At 44.3% G+C, this 7,780-nt stretch overlaps 1 long non-coding RNA gene across 1 annotated transcript; it reads left to right on the forward strand.

The window, feature by feature from the left end:
• Nucleotides 1-3,763: 3,763 nt before the first annotated feature.
• Nucleotides 3,764-5,524, forward strand: LOC135372159 (uncharacterized). Its single transcript, XR_010415850.1, has 2 exons — nucleotides 3,764-3,850; nucleotides 5,160-5,524. It is a non-coding gene; the product is annotated as an uncharacterized LOC135372159 (long non-coding RNA).
• Nucleotides 5,525-7,780: the final 2,256 nt, after the last annotated feature.

A 7,780-nucleotide genomic window follows, 5' to 3' on the forward strand; every position in this document is an offset into this window, starting at 1 on the left:
AAAAATCACGTCACAGTCACGTGGTATTACATCTTGAGGCATCATGACGGATGCCCATTGGCCGAATGAGGTTGCGCGCTCCGGGATTGGTTGACAAAGTTTCGAAATATCTGACAGCTCACTTTTCGCGGGCAGTCTGGGCAGTCGGCCATGCGGGCAGCTCCAAGCAAGGTCGCTGCGTCTCCGCGGCTCGCCGATGTCGGTTGACCGCAACGACCAAACAGGAAGTGTATTCGCGATTTTGTTCGTGAGTTATAGTGACTCTGGCCATGTACTGATCTCCGATAAAGTATCAACCTACGGATATTCTACCCGGGTCGAAACTGGAATGCTTGGTGAGCTGACGCATGAGGAACACTTTCGAGCGCTGTCGCTTTTTCAAATACAGTGACTAAGAAGAGATTGTTCGTAACGACAAAAGTATTTTCCGTGACTGTGTGACTTTCGGTGCATCGCCAGTATGAGAAGGTGCTCATCTGTGAAAAGCACGCACTCGTGGACTTCGCTCGCCTCCAGAAGTAGACTGTGTGTGTGCTTTGCAAGTTCGAACTTGGTTTGGTTGCAGTCTATTCAACGAACGAAACTTCCTCCACGCACGGTGAATATATGAGTCAAACATTTGAGTCTATACGTTGCATCAATAAATATGTATTTACCCTATCAAAAATGCCTTAGTTATTTTGGAAAAACGGGCGCCAGGTATGAAAACCAGTAGAAGTCAATGATAGCCAGGGCCGGCCGAAAGCCGAGCCAAGCGGAGAGGTTGCTGATTGGCTTCCTGCTAGGCATCACGGCACGCTTTCATTGGTCTTATGTCCAGTGTTGCCTGAATTATATCAAACTATGGGCTCTATGGGGAGCTGTGGGCGCCTGGCTTGCGTCTATGCGGGGAGACGGTGATTTCGTTTCGTGGATTTCGAAGATATTCGAGCCATGGACGAACGCCTGAATGAAAGGTGTGCAGACAAACGTATGATGCATGACAGTGATCGGACGTTTAATACTGTCGCCTAACTGTGTGCATGGAAGTGCGCCTTGTCCCGTATTACATCAATTTCTGCCGGTTATCAGTCATGGTTGATGTGCTATTCTGCGTGACATTACTTGTTGCGTTTTGTTCCTGTATTTGAATGTGTCTGATGTTTAACGGGTGCGCATGAAATGGAAAACAGCGTGCATCGCGTACGCCGGGCTCCTCGAATTTTGTCATTAGTCGACATTAGGCGCGTAACGATAGATGTCTTACATAGCGTATTCAGCCAATTAACGTTGCCTGTGCTCGGGTTTACCATATCATTAACAGGTTCCTTTTTTTTTCATTCAGACACCGACAGCTGTTCGTGGCCCTGTGATCCGCGAGCATGTGGCCCCTGTCACCTGAAAATTCTACAGTTGTGCTGGGATGAAGCGGATGGCTTCTGCGACTCATCACGTGGTATCATCTGTATAATAATATCTACTTTCTCCAAACCGAATAGGTTCCCCTAAGAATTGTGTAATATGATAGTCACGCTTTCTGTTGCTCGGCACTATTTATTCTTTATTTATTCTGCAGTATTCTGTAATAATCGTGTAGATTTACTTGCATTCAAATGTTGCTTCTTGTTTATATGTTTACCGTGTCAATAAATTTGTACATGTGAATTCCTTCTTCTTCTGGATTTGCTTCACGATAATATTAGCAGATGGCCTGGCGAAGCGCTCGGAACAGGGGGGGGGGGAGAGAATTCGAGTGAGAGAGTATGGAGAGGGCACGTAGCGCACATGCGCAATTCGATCAGCCAGCGCGCGCTTTTTGGCGCCGTTTTCCGGCTACCCTGTCGTGATTCGTTACGGATGATCACGTGGTCAAGGGGGGCGGTGGTTTTCGTGGCGAAACTGTGGAAGCTACAGCTGCACTCCACTGGTCAAGTCAAGCGAGCGCCCTGTCACCGTTGGTTGCCTCGCAGGCTGTGGAAAGCGAAACCACAGAGACAGCGTCTTGAATGATCTTAGAGATATTGTCCCTGTGTGCACGTTCATCTAGGCATTGCTGTATGCAACATGGAGAACCCCGAAAATTGTGCGTGTGGTGAAACTTTGAATATGCAACCAAAAAAAGGAAGTCCAGCATTTCTCAAACAGTTCTAATAGTGGAGTTTTGAATTTGATGCACATTTGATGTACTTCTTCTGGTCTGGTGAAGCAGAGGGCACAACAGTGCAAGGTAGAAGAGCTTTTACATCTGCAAACTTGTGTCAGCAGGCTGTGCACCATTCAAAACTGTTGTCTTCAGATTCCCAGAATGACTCAACAGCTGGCTCTACTAGTGGTGCAGATATTGTCATATCATGCACCTGCAAGGAATGCAGAGGTTAGAATGTTAAAACAAGAGCTTGGCCCACCTGTGAGCATGAGGGTGTATGAGCAATAGGTGTTGCACTCATCACTGGATTAAGGTTGAGAGGTGTTGACGGTGAATCATGCGTTTGCATGCTTTTACTTCCGAGTTTCACTTTCTGGTCAATCACGTTGGAAGCCGGTGTCGCTGATATAAATGAAGAGTACGTCAGTAACCATAGCGCACAATTTAGTGTATACTTATATTCTCCTGCCAGAGCTCAGGACTCCCAAAGGGAAGGGGGATATTCCGTTTGGTACATTACGCATCGTAGCTAGGCATCACAAAAATCAATCTGAATTTGAAGTGAACCATATATATGTATTATTCCTGTGTGTCGGTAAATACATACCTCGTCTGCACTGGTGTTCCCATCGTCAGACGTCAGAAGGAAAACATTGGCGTCGGGACTGCGGTCCGTTTGAAACGTTTTCGACCGTCCGCTGCTACCACTTCGTGCGACTCGTCAGGGAAATGGGTTGAGCAAATATGGCATGGCTCACGAATGTCTTGACCAAGAGCTTGCAACAACTTTTGTTTCCGCGCATTTTCCTTTGGAATCTTGTGGTACACAACCTCCCTTGTCGAAAGAGCACCCTTGGTGTATCCCCGAACATTACAGTAGATACCTGGCATCGCTGTCAGATGATGTTCTACGTGTTCAATTGTTGTGTGGCAGGAAAACTTTTTTGCATACACAAACCCCGCAGGACCGCAATACCCGCCGTGCGATATGGTTGGGAGAAGAGCAAACAGAGGGCGCTGACAGTATTTTGGGATATTGTTTCTTCGATATTTTGAAGAATTGTCGCAGTAATTATTGATTCCCAGTGATTCTAAAAGTAATATTTATTGATGGTTAGTAGCCGGTCATAAGTTCATTTTGTATTACTTAGGTGTCACGTGACGGGAGTACTCCCATCATGACTTTTGTAGCTGTTGTGAGGCGCAACCTACCGTCCCATTTCATATTTCTAATTTATGCTGTGTAATAATTAGCGCGCTTTGAGGGCTTAGGCTCTCTGTGAGGCATCACACAGGCAAACACTACCAGGTCTCACACAGAAACAGGGGGGTCCAATATCACTTTACAGTTCCTTTAACAACGCCGCATTCTATTTGTGGGACGTACCCAGGACCTGCTGCTTCAATCACGAGACCGATTTCTCCTTCCTGACACTTATTTGTCACGAAAAGCACCGTCATCTTCGGAAGGTCCTGCATTCTGCCTAATGAGTAATCAGCCTATCCAGGCACTAGAATACAGCCGCCTAATGAGTCCCGCACATCCTATGGATACAATCAGCCTTTCCAAACGCGTCAAACCCGAGATATCTGAGCCCGACGAGATCAAGTACATTATCGAGACCCCATTGTCAAGGCCCAGACTGCACACTTCTGTAAAGAAGTATGTCTCGTTCTGCTTGTGGCGATACCTCGGTGCCCATGCTACTTATGTGCAGGTCAGAGGTGAGTCTTCATGGTAGTTATACCTCCATGTATTCTGATGACAAGCAACGCTCTGATTTTGGCTTTCTTGCGCGACCTGAAACGTAAACTGGAAATCTTCGAGTCCGAGAAAATCTGCGATCGAAGCGTGTGCACATTTGCATGGTATGGCTGGATCGCCGACAGTTGCTGCTGTATTTTATTATAATTTGATCCTGAGCCCATGTGAACAAGGTCGTACCCAGTTTCGTTATGTTAGGAACAGGGAAGGACAGTAATAATAACAGTTTGTACTATATCACGATATCACGGTAATACTTCTGAGTAGCTATGTGTATTATGTATTACAAAACTCATTCTATGAATTTATTCGTATTATAAGCTAAAATAGAAAAGTGGGGTACTTGGTAACTATTACACATCCTAGCATCTGATTACAGCCTACGCTACAATTCCCATAAGAAGTTTCCTTGATTAGCTCGCTTCGAAGGACTTACATAATTATTTGTGCTGGCAAGTACCAATTGGAAGTTCGGTGCCATTTTTGTGCTGTTGTTAAGCTGCGCTACTCATGATCGTTAGTAACATAGCACAGAAAAATTCAACTATTCCATGTATGATAATACTCTAAAAGGGGCAATACATACTCAGAGTTCCTAAGTCCGACTTACACATTGTCACCGGTGCACTCCATGGGTAATTTTCCTGCGTCCCTCAAACGTTTGGTCGCTACCAAGGCCCCTACAATGACCTTACATCAAATCCTCAAAAGAGCGTGACCTCAGGGCCAAAGGTTACTGCAGGCTGTCATGCGTTCCTTCGAGGTCAGTGTCCCCAAGTGTGAGTCACCCATTTGCAAGACCTTTGCAGTCAGATACAGTATGTCCAGTCACGTTTCTATGCACTTGCACCATGGAGACTCCCACAATTTTGGGTGGTCCACTCCTTATTCCGGAGACTGACAAGATGAAGACTCCGTCACACTGAGCGCAAATTGCAGACCATACGCAGAATTGATCAGTACTATGTCATCAGATCGCAGGGGCTATTATCATTTGGCAACTTTCTTCCAACACCGAATAGTCATGCACTAGGTGACATTCTCTTTGACAGCATGTTAAAATGTGAGCGCCTCGAATAAAACATGACTGGAACATGACTGTGTCAGTGCCTAAACTACACAGATTGTGCACATATCACTTTGTGGTTCTCTCTCCTGTGCCTTCGTGTGTTTGTGCGTTTTTGTATTATTAGGCTTCCTCATCAACTATCCCAACACTGCATGCCTTTAAGCTTCATTTAGACTTTTTTCTTCCTTGGTAACCTTCAGGTTAAAGTGTCTATGACCAGAAGCTGGAGGGACTTTTCCGCAGTGGATGCCGATAGAATACACGGAAGCAACTTCACATACGAAAATGCATGCTTCAACACCTCGTAGTTTCCGTCAACTCGAATTTTAAACATCGCGATTCACTCCGACGCTGGCACACCTAGCGTCAAATCAAGAAAACATACGTATATATAGAACCTTCATCTGATCATCCCAGTGGGATGACGTCAAACGGCCATGCAATCAACGAGCAGAATGCCGTCACTTCATCAAACACTACAACAACTTTCTGCAAGAACCAACGTTTCTGCGCCAATATACTGTTGTCACAATGTCTGGAAATAAAAAGTATGTACATAGTTCGACATCTGCGTCCTGTTTTATAACTGCAATAATCCAATTATCGACTTTTTTATTTATTTAATTATTTATTTCGGAACGCACATTTACAGAAGAGAAACAGATCTATAACAGGACTATGAGGGCAAAGCCCTGTGGTACAGTCCAAAACGAACAATCAGTTAGGTAGAGCAGTTACAATAAGAGTAAATAAAGAGGAACCAGAACACTGAACAAAAAAGAATAAAAAGAAAGGTAACAACGACGTTGGGATTAAGATGAAAGAAGCAAAACAAGAACAACTTTATTTTGAAATGGAAAGTGGGGAGGCTCATCTCGAAAGAAGCAAAAATGCAGTATATATGCAGTAAATATGCAGTCAAAGTATCGCAACAGCACAATAGCATGATGTTCAAAAATGCACTTTAACATTCACCTTCAAGCAAGCACGGCTAGCAGTAGAGCTTAGCTCGAGTGGTAGTCCATTCCATACCTTGCTACCATAAGATGAAATTAAAAACTAACCAAAGTTCGTACGTCCATTGGGATAATAAAATGTGTACGGATCGTACCTGAGAGAGTAATAAGTGACAACATTTTGCAACCAGGGGTCAAGTCTAGTGGATGGGGTGTAATAAAATGAATGCATAGCAAGAGCAACTTTATACTTCAAAAGGTCGTAGACGTTGTGTACGGACAAGAGAGGGAATGCATATGATATGGCATCACGATGACCGTGTTGAAGGATAGTCCTCAAGGCCCGTTTCCGAGCCAGCAAAAGTGGAAGGAGATGACCTGGATAGGTGAGGCCGTAAACTTCTAGAGCGTAGCTGATGTGAGAGTGAATAAGAGCGTGATAGACAGTGAGCAGGGCATTTGTGGGAAGACGATTTCGGATTTTCGAAATAGCGTAGAGGCCAGAAGCAATTTTACTTCTGACGCGGCTTATATCAGGGTGCCAGCTTAAGTTTTCATGCAAGGGTATACCAAGAAACCGAACAGTGATTGTTCGAGTGAGCACATGGTTATGAAATTTAAGTTGAAAGTAAGAGAAATGTAGTGTTTTTTTGAGCTGGATGAAAGACGACGTAGGATGTCTTTTCACTATTAGCAAGAAGTCTGTTAGCAGAGAGCCAGAGATGAAGCTTTACTAAGACCAGAGATGCCTCATGATAAAGTTCCGATAAATTTGGAGCTTCAACAAAAATGTTAGTGTCATCGGCGTATAAGTAACAAAGTGTTAGAAAGATAATCAGGCAAGTTATTAATGAACACTAAAAAAAGGAAAGGGCCGAGGAGAGAGCCCTGAGGCACACCCGCGTGTAAAGGCAAAGTAGAGGAAGTTGCTCCGGCGTTATACACGTACTGTGCCCTATTACTGGGTACTTAACAGGTAAACTAACTGGGTAGAATAAAATAACATAAATGAAATGAAACTTTTTAAGAGTGAAAGGGGAATACCTCTCACTCCATATCTCTCTAGCTTTCTGAATAAAATTTCGTGATTTATTAGGTCGAAGGCTTTGGTTAGATCTACAAAGATTCCCATGGGTAGTAACTTTGTTTCAATGTTTGCACGGATTCTTTCAGTAGCATGAAGAAGAGCAAGAGATTTGTACCTGGCTTTTCGAAAACCGAACTGGGAATCACGAGAAACGTGATTGGTCTCAAATAATCGTTTCAGCCGTGTGAGGATCAGCCTCCCCAGCACCTTGCCAACGGAAGAAAGTAAGGAGATAGGTCTGTAATTGCCAGTTTCCGACTTTGACCCTTTTTCGTGTATTGGAGCAACTTCAGCCACTTTGAGGTCATCCAAAAAAATGCCCGATGGGAGAAGTTCATTATATATCTCAGACAGTGGCGCCCCCAAGAGGTGGGAAAATTTCTTGAGGAATAGGGGTGAAATTCCGTAAGGGCCGCACGATTTTGCGGGTTTTAACGAATGCATAACTCACACGACCTCGTGAGGAGTTGTCGGGACAAGAAAGAAAGTGTAACAGCTGACAGGTGGAAGAGGAAGCTCATCCTCGGTACTAACAGGGATGTCGATCCGCCTGTGAATGACACAGAAATATTCATTGAAATTACTTGCAATAAGTGGTGACTCCGTAACTGGAACATCATCTCGGATGAGCAGTTGTGTGCCAGGAGTTTTATTCTTAGGGGGGGATATGTTTATTACAGATAAAGAAAGGGGGAAAGGTCAGACAGGCCAAGGCCGACTTGCTATTCCCAAAAGAGAAAAAAAAAAAGAAAATAAAAGAAAGAAAGAAAGAGAAAAA

Source organism: Ornithodoros turicata, chromosome 1, assembly GCF_037126465.1.
Source record: "Ornithodoros turicata isolate Travis chromosome 1, ASM3712646v1, whole genome shotgun sequence".
NCBI lineage: Eukaryota > Metazoa > Arthropoda > Arachnida > Ixodida > Argasidae > Ornithodoros > Ornithodoros turicata.